The sequence below is a fragment of the Hipposideros armiger genome, unplaced genomic scaffold, assembly GCF_001890085.2.
Source record: "Hipposideros armiger isolate ML-2016 unplaced genomic scaffold, ASM189008v1 scaffold_22, whole genome shotgun sequence".
NCBI classification, from domain to species: domain Eukaryota; kingdom Metazoa; phylum Chordata; class Mammalia; order Chiroptera; family Hipposideridae; genus Hipposideros; species Hipposideros armiger.
In genome coordinates this window covers 6,949,096-6,962,951 of record NW_017731372.1, presented here as the reverse complement: position 1 = coordinate 6,962,951, position 13,856 = coordinate 6,949,096, and the positions used below count along the sequence as shown (strand labels likewise).

Here is a 13,856-nt window from a genome sequence, read left to right as displayed (position 1 = left end):
CAGAAACACAAGGAATAATTTTTTAGTATAAGTATGTTCCGAATATTGCAAGCCTTCCCTGGGCCCAAGGAGTGGCCGGGGGTTGCTGTTTGGTGGTGTGTGGACGTGCAGGCTGGGGTGTCCACACAGGCACTGGTAGCGCTGTTGGTTCCTCTAGGTACAGGATGGAGCCAGGAGTGGGAAGAGAAGGGGTTGGGCCGCATTTGTTCTGCCCTGAGCCACGCAAAAGTCAGAGCAGCCTACTTATCTCTGCCTTCCCCACCCACCTCTAGGTTGCCAGGACTGTGTCCTGACCTCCAGAGGACAGCTCTGAGCTGAACAGGAGGGAGCTGGCTGGTTCCTCCTCCCTTCACCTGGGAGGTCTCCAGAGGCCCAGCCTTGAATACCAGCCTCAAAGCCCCTCTTTCTTTATCCCAACACCACCCTGAGCCCCTGTCTGCCTCTATCTCTGTGCCTGAGGTTGACTTTCTCCAGGAGGCCCAGAGGGCATCGGCTTCAGAGACAGCCTCGAGAGATTAGGTAAAGGTTGCTCTGGTCGACAAATCTGATCCAGCCAGCTCCAAGCAGGGCAAGTCGGAGGCTGGCCGGCCAGGAATGCAGCTGTTCCAGGGACAGGAGGGGTTGGAGGATGCTGGAATTCAGCTGTCTTCTTTGACACCTTCTAGAATCCTGTAGAAAATACTTTTCGTCTTGTGGAGCAGCTTCTCCCCAGGTTGAGGTGAATGGTGAGGACAAGGAACCCTCACCCTTGAGCTCTATGAGAGGCCCTTCTCTGATGCCCCCCTTTGCTCCATGCTTATGTCAATTTTGGCGTATTTGTCAAGTGCTTAGGATGGTGCCCTGGACCTGTGAGCACTCAGTACGCTACTGCCATCATCACCATCATTACTTACGAACAACACTTAATGACCCATTTTTATGTTCATCTTGCCTATTGGATGGTGAATTCATAAGGACTGGGAGGGCTTGTCCCAGTGCCTGGAATGGACAAATATGTGCTCAGTAAATGTTAGTCTAATGAAAGCAATCAACAGTCTTTAACTGTTCCTAGTTCATATACCTGAATTTCCTCCAGACCACTCCATGCTTTGGGTGCAGATGAACCACAATAAAATGTCACTGGCTTTTATTTTTATTGTGCCCCCTTTCACAAGGCCTCAAACCTCTGCCAACTCTCAACACACTCATCCCCGCCCCCAGATGTCTCCAGGGTTTCTGCCCCATTGGGTGTCACCAGCTACCGCCTCCAATTGCTTGGAGCTTGAGTGTCAGGGACCCTGGACTGTGAGAGTGGACACGTCTCCGTTGAGAGTTACACTTGGCTGGATGAGCCGGTCTTCATGGGAATGGTCTCCTCATTTTGTTTAGACTCTTCTTCCTAGAAATCAGGCAGCACCAGGCTGGGCTGTCATGCCCCTGATGGGCTGCAGGTCACCACGTCTCCCCTCTGACATTAAGGGCTTGTTTACCCACTGCCTTCCTAGTGAACCACTCCATCACAGCTCCAGGGACTTGGAGGAAAACTTCTGTAGGTCAGCCCCCCCTTCCCCCACCCAGATACAGCTAATCCTGCCTTAGGTCCATGGGGACATGGGGACCCCTACATGGCTGCTCTGAGGGGTCATATGCACACACACCGTCACACACACACACACACACACACACACACACACCCTCACTCACACACACATACTCATACACACACCCTCACTCTCACACACACTCCCACTCCCACTCACACACAGTCAACATACACTCACACTCTCACTCCTCCTGATTCACCAAACTGTCAGCAGCTCACAGATAAGCTACACTGTGACCAACCCACAAAGCACATACTGTAGTAAGAGTTGTTCATACTTAGGAGCCCCAGTTGGTGGGGGACTTTGAAGTTTTAAAAATCTCTAATGTCACCTGTTTTCAAAATTAGCACTGTCCCCATACATCCCCTTCCTCTGCCCCAGGTCCCTTCTGTTCCCCCTTCCCTCATGGCCCAGAACTTCTGCTTGTTGCAAGTGGAGTTTCCCCATCCCAACACCCCCAAACCAGAGCTAGGGAGGCCTACCTGCCCCCACGTGCTGGGCACTGCTGGGGGCCCTGTCGCTCTGCCTTTCTCTTCGTGTCAGGCCTCCTTCATTTCTCCTCCTCTCTGCCCAGGACTCCCTGACCCTGGAGGTCTGGTTTCGCTCCCGCCACCCCCACTCCCACCCCTCTCCACACCTGCTCCTCCTTACTTCTCCCTCTCTCTCTTGCTGGCTCCATCTGAGTCATTTGTTTCCTTGTTGTTCTCTCCTTGCCTGGCAGCTGGTGGCCCTGTGCCTGTCCCCAAAGTGCAGGGCCTTTTAAGAACCCCTTTCTGAAAGAGCCACACTCGGGCCTAGGGGACAGGAGGGGCAGGTGGAGGGTGGAGGTATATAGCAAAAATAGCTCCTTATCTGAGCATGAGCATGAGAGAGGCCAGAGCAGGGAGGAACAGGAAGGGCCCCAAGGCCAGAGAAGAGGATGAAGGAACTGCCATCTGTGATGGTGTCTGTGCCCGGAGTGGGTCTCTGCACGGAGTCCCTGGCCTGCCTGTGACCAGGGCCTGTTGGGCATGGGAGCGGTGACGAGCAGTGAGCCCTCCCAGGCACCTGGACACAAGACTCCTACCAGGGGCTTTGAAAGAACAGCTGATGGGCCCCAGAGCCTCTGAGGTAGGTCTTAGAACAGTCAGACCCGGGTGCATGAATTCGTTTCATTCCCAGTTGCTGGGTGCCTGCGGGGAGCTGGGCGCAGAGCGACCTCTGCACGGCCAGAGGGGCCCCTCTCTCTCAGCCTCCACGTGCACCACGCATGCCTCCCTCAAATAGGGCACTAAGCTGGGGGTTCAAGAGCAAACAGGGCAATTGCAATGCGGAGAAATGGGGAGGCTGTGCTGGGAAGGGCTGGGAAGGGTGCTTGTACCAGGGCTGGGCGCTAACGCCCCAGGCTTCGGTGGCTTAGTTGTTGGGCCGTAGAATATGGTCACTGTGTAACGTGATCTTACCTTACCTCCCTGTCGATCTCTTGCCCACTGTCCCTGTTCCTTGAACACACACACCAATACGTGCCACTGTAATCAAGCAGGTCCCCATCAGTCCCCTCTCTGCACCGCTGTGAGGTTGTGACACTGTCTCTTCACGTAGATGTCCCTCCTCCTCCACCTACCAAACGCCCACATCCAATACCTACTGTCTGTGAAGTCCCCCAGCCGTGGGAAGCCCTCCTGGTCCCCTGGCCCCTCAGTTCCTGCCTGTGCCCAGCAAGCACTGATGGCCTCGCATTATCCCAACAACAATGGCATACCTTAGATGCTTTTTTCTGAGACATAGATAAGCACCATCATCATGGTTATGGTTTTGCTTTATTATCATTATTTGTACGAATTCTCCCATAGAAAGAAACTCCCAGTTGGGAAGAGCTTTCAAAGTGCCCTGTGTTTCCAATATATTATTCCATTTAATCTTCACTGGGCTGCTCGGGAATAGACATTGTTACTCCTATTTTATAGGGAGGGGAATGGCAGCTCCCCAGCACAGCAAATGCAGCAAGACTGGATTCAGCACCACTTGATAGAGTTGCTGCCTCCTTGCTCCTTGAAGCTCTCCTTACATGGCTTGAAGGACACCAGCCCTCCCAGGTCCTGCTGTTTTCCTGGTGGCTCCTTCTTTTCAGGGCTCTTCAACACCAGAGTCCCTGAAGCCCAGCCCTTGTCCTTTCTCTGTCTGCTGTCACACTCTCTTGATATCCTTCAGGCTCATGGCTTTGAATACCAACCACAGGACGACACCTCCGACAGAGTTCTAGTACAGATCCTTCTCCAGCAGCCCTGACTCGTATGCCTAACTGCCTACTTGACGTGTCCAGCCAGAGTGACTGACATGTCAGATGCAGTAGATACAAGACTGTACTCTTGCTTTTCCCTGCCCCCTCCCTGCCCCAAAACCTGCTCTCCTCATCTCCCCATTCAGTGCTGGAAACTCCATTGATTGCTCAGGTCGAATACACAAGGTCTTCTTTGCCTTCCGTTTTCTCTCCTTTCCCATATCCAATCATGGGCCGATCCTATTGGCTCCTCCCTCAATTATATCCAGCATCCCACCTCCTTTCATCACTGCATCTACCTTGCTCCGGCCCCGCGCGTTTCTCATCAGGCTCTAGCTGGCCTCCATTTCCACCTCTTTCCTGCCGCTGGAGGGTCCTTGACACACAGAAGTCAGATCATGTCACATCGCAGCTTGGAAATGGCCTCCATTCTACAGCTCCGGGATCTCCCTTTCCTCATGTCTGTCTGCTCCTCCCACCACCCCCTCTTCTCCAGCCTGTCTCTCCTGCTATTGCTCAAACACACAGGTCTGTGCGCTCCGGCCTCAGCACTTTGACCTGGTCGTTCCCTCTTCCTGGAACCCTGTTCCCTTCCCGGACAGCCCTGTTGAGATTGCAGCCAGAATGAACCCCAGCCCCAGCCACACATGCACTCCTGGTCCCCCTTTTTCTGCTCCGCTTTGTCCTTATTTCACAGCCTTTGTTATCCAATTTACTTATTTCTTATGGTTGTTTGGTACTATCCCCTCAGCCCCTATGAGAAGCAACCTGAGGGCACGGGTCTCTGTCTTTTTGGTTTACTACTGTATCCCAAGAACCTGTGATGACACCTAGCACATAGTAGGTATTCAATAAACATTGGATGATAGAATGGGCAGGTTATTTCTTCCTCCTCTTGTACTTCTCTGTGTGCTGGAACTTTATGAAGCCCTATCTGGGAAGTTGGACAGGTGGACATGCTGTATTTTCTTAGCCCAATGACTTTAGGAACAAGGAAGGGAAGACCTCAGAAAGTCAGGAAGCTGCTGGGGCAAGTTTGGCTGGTCCAGCTAAAAAAACAACCACTCAGATGAGGCTGAGCTCTGATGGGCCCAGGTGTGACCTCTGCTCACGGCACCTCCCTCATTGCCCTCCTGCCCCGAACCTCAGGGGCCCCGCTGAGCTTGTCACCAAGCCTGCCCATGTCATCTTGCCTGCAGTGTGCCCCACCTACTGCTCCAACCTGTTTGCTCTCATTCACTCCTCCCCACTGCTTCTCCAAACACCTCCCACCTGAGTTCCACTCATACACACAGATCAAAGGATGCCTGCTTTGATCTGGACGACACCGTCAGCATTGGATACAGGCAACTTAAAGACCACCCCCACCGCCACACACATACACCCCCCCAAGGATTTCATACCACAGGAGCTGCTATGGAGGCAGCTTGCTTCCATTCAAATCCTAGCTCCACTAGTAACTAGCTCTGTTACAGAATTGGGAGGAAAATTCTGCTGCCATTTAGGGTTGTTGTAGGGGTTAAAGAGATTATGTTCACAGAGAATTCAGCACTGCACCCGGCACCCAGTGGGTGCCAAGTGATGGTTATTACTCTCTGAAACACCCACTTCTTGAGTGTCCACTGAGTACCAGGCACTGTAAAGGGTGTAGGTGGCCAGTCGGCCCCGGGGTCTCTCCTAATGGGCAGCACGGAGATGAGGGGCTGCAGCCCAGAATTGCTGCTGGAACTCTCTGCCTTGGAGGACAAGCAGATCAGAGAGACGGTGTGTATGACTTGAGGGGTGACCCCAGACACGGTCCTAACTCCTGGCTGTCTGAGAAGTGAGTGGCATTTCTTAGGAAGAAACATCCACTGGTGTTATAAAAAGACAAGGTTCATCAGCAAAACCCATGGAGACAGAAAGGATTTGGGAGTCAGGGAACTCTGGGGGCAAAACACAGCTCCCTGGACAAAAGGCTGCAGGGATGTGCGTTTTTCTGTGTGAGGCTTGCTTTCTCTCCCCACACATTTCATCAACACACTGCTGGCAATGGTGTCACACAATAGGCTGCCACCTCTAAGCGCCCAGCACCTCTGACATCAGTGGGCAGTGTGGGAGGGTGGCTGGTCACCTCTGAGCAGCTGCATATTGAAGCCATTGTCTCAGGAGGTGCCTTTGTGTTGTGTCTGCGCTTGCTGGCACCACACCCCATTCTGTTTCGCTATAAAACTTCTGACTGCCCAGCCAGCTGGGCTAGGTGATTCCAAATGTCTTCAAAACAAAAACAGGAAAAACTGAACAGCCTCTACTGCTATGAACCTCTCTAGGCAGTTAGGGAGGCCAAGCCTGCCTTCCCCACCCCTGCCTGGCTTCCAAAGCTCTCCTCCCCACTCTCCCCACCCCAGGGCTCCGCGTTTCAATCACAGATTTAAATATTCACAGTTTTGCCTGAAACAGACTGGAATCATGAAGCTTGTAATGTCTCCCAAGGATTACCAAAACCCCTTAATCCCCTTCTTTCTTATAATATCACATATGGAAACTGATTTTGAGAAATGCATGTTTAAATTGCACAAGCGTTTTCAAAAATACAGCTCCAGAGTATGTCAAGGAGTGCCTTCTCTACCAGAGTGTCAACTGTAGTCGTACTTCTGCACCAAATGTGTGTGTGTGTGTGTGTGTGTGTGTGTGTGTATGCCTGCTTACTTACCTTGGCACCTACCACAAGGTGCTTGGCCCCCCCGAACCATACCTGTAACACCCATTTGATCTTCTTTCAGGAAGAACCCACCGGCCACCCTTTATGGCAGGCATTTCTCCAGGCCCTGGGTACAGAACAAACAAAACCAACAAGACTTAACCTGGCATGTGGGAGGCCCAGGCAATCAATTACACCATCTCAGATCATTTTAAGCAGTCAGAAGAAAAATAAAGCAAAACAGGGACAAAGTGACTTGCCCTTTGAGGTGCTGTGTGGATCATGCTAAATGCCAAGCCTGCTGCAGGCGCCTAGTTTTCTTGTTTGATGAGTGAGAGGACCTCAAGGGTACTCTTCTATGCTACTTCTTCCGCAATGATTTATGGAGCCTACTGTGTGCCAGGCAGCCAGTGGCCTGCACGACCTTTTTAATATGGGGAACTTTTACATAACACCCTTAGTTCTGGACCTTTCTTGAAAGAGCAGAAGCTTTGGCAACACTGGGCATGCATCCCCTCGGAAAAACAATCAGCCAGTGCCAAGAAGCGGCTGCTTACTTCAAAGAGCACCAACACTGTCTGATTCACTAGCCCTCTGGTCTCTTTTACCTGGTCAGCTTCGTTCCCCTGCCCGGCTGTGGTAGTCATTTATTTGAGTTTGCAAGCCCTGATTCAAATTGTCACCATAGTGAATACACACGAGTACATACTGAGATAAGAATTCTGGGGGGAAAAAAAAAAAGTATCATGAAGGGGCCTGACTTAGAAGACTAATGTGAAGTTTTTGACATTCCTCCCATGGGGAAGTCGTGTCTATGTCCCTCCTTTTGAATCTGGATGGTTTGTGCCTGCTTCGGCCAACAGAGTCCAGTGGAAGTACTGATGTGTGACTTCAGAGGTTAGATTATACAAGGCCGTGTGCTCCTGCTGTGTTCACGGGAACACTCACTTCTGGCGCCCTGAGCTACCGTGTAAGAAGCCCGGTTGCCTTGGCGCCTCCCTGCTATAAGGCACGCTGGCCGGCAGTCCCAGCTGAGTCCAGCCTTTGAATCCAGTCCAGGCACCAAACATGCGAGGGCTGAGGTAAGAACGGCCAAACCTGTAGAGAGTTTTCATAGGAGTGTATGTGAGCCAAACAGACAACGTGCTAAGAAGCCAGGTCTCAAATGCTCCAGAGAATGACAGTTTTGCAGTTTCCTTGATGCATGTGGAATTAAAAAGGAAACGGAAGGAAGATGACACGAAAGTGAGAAAAAGCAAGGTACAGGGCAGTTAACAAGACTATGTGCGCCTGTCCTACTTTGACCCCACTTCCATCACAACTTTTCCCTCACTTCTCCGCGCCTTCTCAAAGTGACCAATTGCTTGCCAAACAATCGATTCTCAGTTTCCATCTCACTTGGCCCCTCAGGACTTTTTACCCCAGTTGATCACTCATTCCTTGAAACACTTTCCTCCCCTGGATTCCACCTCACTGAGTGCTCTTTCTCTATGTCTTTTGCTGGGTCTTTTTCATCTTCCGGACTCCAAAGCTTTGAAGTGTCCCAGGGCTCTGTCCTTGAACTTCTCACCTCTAATTCCTCAAGACCCCACTGAGGTTGGTAGTCATGAATTTAAATAAGGCCAATCCTCAACCAGACTCATAATTGTAAAGACCGCCTATAGCTGATGACTCCTAAATTTATGTTTCCAGCCAGGTCATTCCCCTTCATTCCAGGCTCAAACATCCAAATGCCTGCCTGACACCCTTTTTCGGAATGTTTAATAACCATCCCAAAATTAACAGGTCCAACACCACATTCCTGATCTTGCCCCCAGAACCTGCTTCTCCTGCCATCTTCCCACCTCTGTAAGGGGTCAATCCATCCTTCTAGTTGTTTGGGCCAAAAGCGTAGACACATCTCTGACCCCTCAGTTTCTCTCACGCCCACATCCACTCTGCCAGGCAGTCCTGACAACTCCGCCATGTGTCTGGAATCCCACCAGCATTCACCACCTTCACCATTGGGACAGGCTCCAAGCCTTCATCACCCCTCTCCTGGGTCATTACAAGAGCTTCCTAACCAGTCTTCCTGGTCCTACCCCTGCCCTCCTTTATTCTATTCTCAACAACGCAGTCAGAGGGTCCATTTAAAACATAAGTCAGATCATATAATTTCTCAGCTCAAAACCTTCCATCTCACTCTGAATGAAAACCAAAGTGCAAACGCCCTGGTGCTTCTTTGATCCCATCTTCTATTCCCCACTCTGTTTTAGCCACAGTGGCCTCCTTGTTGTTCTTGAGCAGCATAAGAAAGCACGTTCCCGCCTCAGGACATTTGCACTTGCTGGTCTCGCTACCTGGCATGTCCTTCCTCAGATGTCTGACTTGCCCTTTCTCTTCTTTTAGGCCTTTGTTCAAATGGCACATTATCAGTGAGGCTTTCATTGATCAACCTGATAAAATAGGACCCTATTCTCCCTTCCTTGTGTGGTTTTCTCCTTAACATTTATTGCTAGCCAACTTGCTATACATTTCACCTCTCTCCCCCTACTAGAATGTAAACACTACAAGGGCAGGAACTTTGTTTGGTTTATGGGAGTGTCCTCAGTGCCTAGAACAATGCCCGACACGAGGCAGACATTCAACACTGTGCATTGCATTGATTTAATACTAGCTGTAGAGGTCACGGGTGTTAGATGAGAGGTGGGCTGGAGCCAGATCAGCAGGCTCGGAAGTCTTGCTAAAGACCTGGAGGAGGGCTGACATGGTCATGATTGTGTCTGGAAAAAACTCCCTGGGCTCCTGAAGGAAAAGCACCTCTTCTACAAAGGTGATTCTTGCCTTTGTGAGATTGAATGTGGAGAGGTATGAGGATTTGTTTTCTGGAAAGGCTTCTCCTACTTAGAAGGGGCAGAGGCCCTGGGACTCAGGAGGGCTCTGCATTTTGACAAGATCAACACCACATGGAGCTGTAATTATGGGGTATCAGCCCTGTGTTTCTGAGTCAGCTGCTCAATCAAACCCTTCCCAGTGACAGGGTGCAGCACTGCCTCCTCTCCCCAAACCTCGCCCTGCTGGGGCCTCACTGCTCTAGGGAGCATTGGAACGGGCCAGATGTGGCCTTCTCCCATCTTCCTTGTCACCCAGTGTCACCCCGTTTTTATTGCCTCCTGCACTCCTCAACCTGAAGGGATTTCCATGGCGATCAAGTCCAAGGGCAAGAGGCCAGCTGAGCTTCTCAATTCCCCGGAGAGTCGGCGAGAAGCCGCGTAGGCACAGAAGGCTTCGGGGTTGAGCGGTGAGCAGACACCACCTGCAGACCCTCTCAGGATGGAGCCCCAGGAGCCACGAAGCTCAGCAGTGGGGCAGCCCTCAGTCAAAAGCTCCCTCTTACCAACACTCCAGCTATCCAAACAACTAGGCTATTTTATTCAGAGTCTCCTTGGCCTACCGGGCTCCTCAAACTAAATTTGCCTTCTGCACATTCCTTGAGGGTTTTAATAATCTACCAAGAACAAAAATGCCATTTCTACCAAACTAATAAGTCAAGCCAAAGTGGAAATACCTTTCAAGGGCCCCTCCCTTCCCAACTCAGCTGGACTTTCATTGCAGAGGGAAGCAAAATTAATTTTGACTTTGCTGCTGAGATGCACCTAACCACTTAGCTTTGCCAAGAAAGGGGGAGAAAAATCATAGCTAGCAAGGCAGAACGTTCCAGCCCCAGGCGCTGAGGAGTTCAGGAGTCTTTCCTACCTTCTCATGTGCTAGGTTGCAGGATTCTTGCCAGCTGTTGACCTCCCAGACCCTGCTCTAGTGGCCCTGCCAGGCACACACCACCTTACCACCTCGTAGAGAGTGCCAGGCTGACCCAGAAGCAGCTAGGTTTGCTCTGTCACCAACCACAGGTTACATGCCAATCCCAGGTCAGCAGCCATGTCCATCCGTCATTTCTACCATCTCCTGATCCGAGAAAAATTCCTCTTTTTCCAGTTCCTACTCGTGAACATCTAAATATAGTGAACTTGATAGATTCACTTATGGGGAGAAAAACGTCTGTCCATTTTTGGAAAAGAGAAGAAGAGAAAGACGGGACAGAAGGAAACTAACAGTTGAGTGCTTTTTATCGACTTTCATATGTTAGCCTGGTATTTTGGAAAGTGCCTCAGTATCTGAGCTTGGAACGAACAGGACTTGGGCTCAAATCCCAGTTTGCCTTGTGTTAACTATGTGGCTTTGGGCAAGATACTTAGCTTCCCCAAGCTTCTAAAGCTATATCTGTAAAATAGGGATTCTGGTACCTTCCTTCAAGGGCCTTTGCAGAGACTAAATAAGATGGTAAGGGGAAATAATAGGACCTAGACTTCCTTGTTAAGCCAATTTAGACCTCTCTGAAATATATATTTCAATAGGAAGAAAAGTGAATCTGTGAGTAATAAGTGAGTTTCAAGAAGTAGTAAGCTAAAATACAATACGTGTGTGTATATGTGTGTCTGTGTGCATGTATGCATGTATGGGTGTCTGTATATCTATTTGTATGTATATTGTGTTGTACCTATATTTAGGTGTATAAAGATGTTTACTATAGAAACAAATAAGGAAAAACAAACAAAAAATTCTAGAACTAAACTCTTGATAAATTTGGTGATTATTCTTGGTAATATCAACATGGATGATGTAGAATCGCATGTTCACGGATTAGATGATTTAATAGTATTAAATCCAGTTTAATTTCTCCTGAGGCCTCTCTCTTTGCCCTGCAAATGGCCATCTTCTCACTGTGTCCTCACATGATTTGTTCTCTGGGTATAAAAAGACACCATAAACAAAGTTAAACAATAAGCAACAGCCTAGGAGAAACAAATAATTAGTATCAAGAATACATTTTAAAAACCCTTACAAATTCATATGAAAGAGATAACCAACCCAAATAAAAAAAGGTATGGAAAGAATCTGAATAAGAAATTCACTGAAGAGGAAATATCGCTGGCCAATAAAGACATGGAAAGATACTCCACTTTATTGCTATTTAGATATATGCAAATTACAACAAAATTGTAATCTTAGTTTACATTTATCTTAGTTTAATAATATGAAAAGTTTTCAAGTACACTCATGCATTGTTGGTGGGAATTTAGATTGGCACTCTAAAGGGCAATTTAGCAGTAAATCCCGTGACATTTCTTAAAATGAACCTCCTAAAATGGCAGAACCATGCACAGAAAGAAACATGGTTAGAACGTTCATTGCAGCATTGTCTCCAAGACTGAGAAGTTGAACCGCCCTGAATAGCCATCAGTAGGAGCCTGGCCAAATAAACTCATCACTAGGAAACACTACACTACCTGTCCGTTACAAATGAAAAGGCAGAGCCTGATGAACTGCATATTGCTGAGAAAAAGAGCAAATTGCAAAATTATTCAGTTGGAAAACACCCTCCATAGAAAACCCTGTATAAATTAATATCAGTATTGATTGTATATTAATAATATACACATGTATATGGCTTGAATGCTGATATTAATACAATACCCATATTAATTTAATACCTACATATGTAGGTACACAGATACACACACACACACACACACACACACAGGAAAAGGTCTTGAATGCCACACACCAAACTGAGGATCATAGGGGGACAGTGATTAAAGGACAAAACTTATGATCATAACAACAGAAAAAAACAGAACTTTGATAAATTCAAAATTCATTATGTTTTAAAAACTCTCAGAAATCAATGAGAGGGAAAGTTCCTTGACCCTTATCAGTATTATTTCAATTGTTTACTAGGGGAATGCATCCAGGTATAAACTGTGTAATTAAAACTTGGTTTATTTCTTAAAGCCCCAGAGTTGAGCAGACTGCTTTGGCCACACTGACCAGAGGTGCCTTAGGACAGAGGGAAGCCAGCTGGAGTGCAGATTCTTCGTCTCTGCAGGCCTTCAGTTGCTGTGACCAGCACTCACTCAGGGACCTCCAATGCTCTAAGTGGGTGTTCCCCAAGAAAAATTTAATCCCTGGCGAATGACCATCCCTCTACCCCCTACAAACCCATGTATATGGGGAAAGTAAAACTATAGTGAAAAAGATTTGAATCGATGACTCCATAGATAGCCACAGACATATTTGATAGAGAGAAAATGATTCTGCAAACACAAAAATACACATACCAAACTGTGAGAAATCTGGATTAGCAACCCAAACCATGAGGAGATAGTGAATCTGCATTCTTAAAACACACACAATACAGGTTTTCTTGAAATAGTGATTTCTCTTGCCACATTCAAAACAGGTTTCCACTCACCAGAATCCATCGGCAAATGATGAGCTTCAGGAATTGCACAAGAATACCACATTCCAGGGTCAAATGGACAAGTCGCTCAACTCTTTCTCTATAACGTAAGGGTAGGTAACCATAAATTGACTCAATTTAGCTGGTTTATCTGATATGGCTCCACCCCCACTCCCAGCCTAATTCCCCCAGTGCACATTCACTTTGCATATGGAGATCACGCAGCCTATTTTTAGTTGCAAATCTGGATGTCCAGGGGCCACAATTTTATCAGTATTTGGATAAGGATTGGGAATTGAACAGGGTAGTGGGGATGGCTGGCTGTTCTGCTAGCATGGGAGGGCTCAAGAAGGTAAAAATAATCGTAGTGGCCATTTATTGAGTTTCTGCTAAGTGCTAGCATTGAGCTAGGCATGTTTCCTACATCACCACGCTTGAATTCAGTCTCCTAAGACCTAAGTACTAATGTCCTCATTTTTCAGGTCAATTGTATAACTCATAAATGCCAGAGCACACACTTAAGCCAATTCTCCAGTGCCAAAGTCCATGTTCTCACTCATTGAATTCACCAGGCTCTTTTGTTTTCCAGGGAGGCAAAATCAAGCTGGAAGATGGCTACTTCTGAGATACAGTATTTACTTGCTCAAAGCTCTAGGAATCCAGACATTGAGATCAGGCTCAGAGAAATGGCTCCTTCCATCACCCTGTGGAAGAATCTGGAGCCTGGGAGGCCTTAGGGCTGGAGCTTGTCACCCACTGGGTTGACTTTCATGCACAGAACCCTGCTGAGTCACCAAGGCAGTCACTGCTATTATGCAACAAACCAGGACACCTTTGGTTGCTTGACCCAAACAAGGGCTGGTGGCTTATAAGGAGTGCAAACATTAGAATAACCTACTTTGTAGAAGAAATCTGGATCTCTTCATCATTTTCTTTTTTTAAATTAAAATATAGTTTATATAACAAACTGATAGTATATTAGTTTCAGGTGTACAACATAGTGATTCGGCGTTTACATTGCTTACGAAGTGATCACCCCATAAGTCTAGTAACCAT

At 48.1% G+C, this 13,856-nt stretch overlaps 1 long non-coding RNA gene across 2 annotated transcripts; it reads left to right on the top strand.

The window, feature by feature from the left end:
* The first annotated feature begins 2,480 nt into the window (after positions 1-2,480).
* On the top strand, positions 2,481-13,642 carry LOC109379122 (uncharacterized). Of its 2 annotated transcripts, XR_002123111.1 has the most exons (4): positions 10,503-10,613; positions 12,353-12,496; positions 12,801-12,913; positions 13,390-13,642. It is a non-coding gene; the product is annotated as an uncharacterized LOC109379122 (long non-coding RNA). The 2 variants fall into 2 exon arrangements; XR_002123112.1 differs by lacking the exons at positions 10,503-10,613; positions 12,353-12,496 and adding an exon at positions 2,481-2,693.
* The last annotated feature ends 214 nt before the right edge of the window (positions 13,643-13,856 follow it).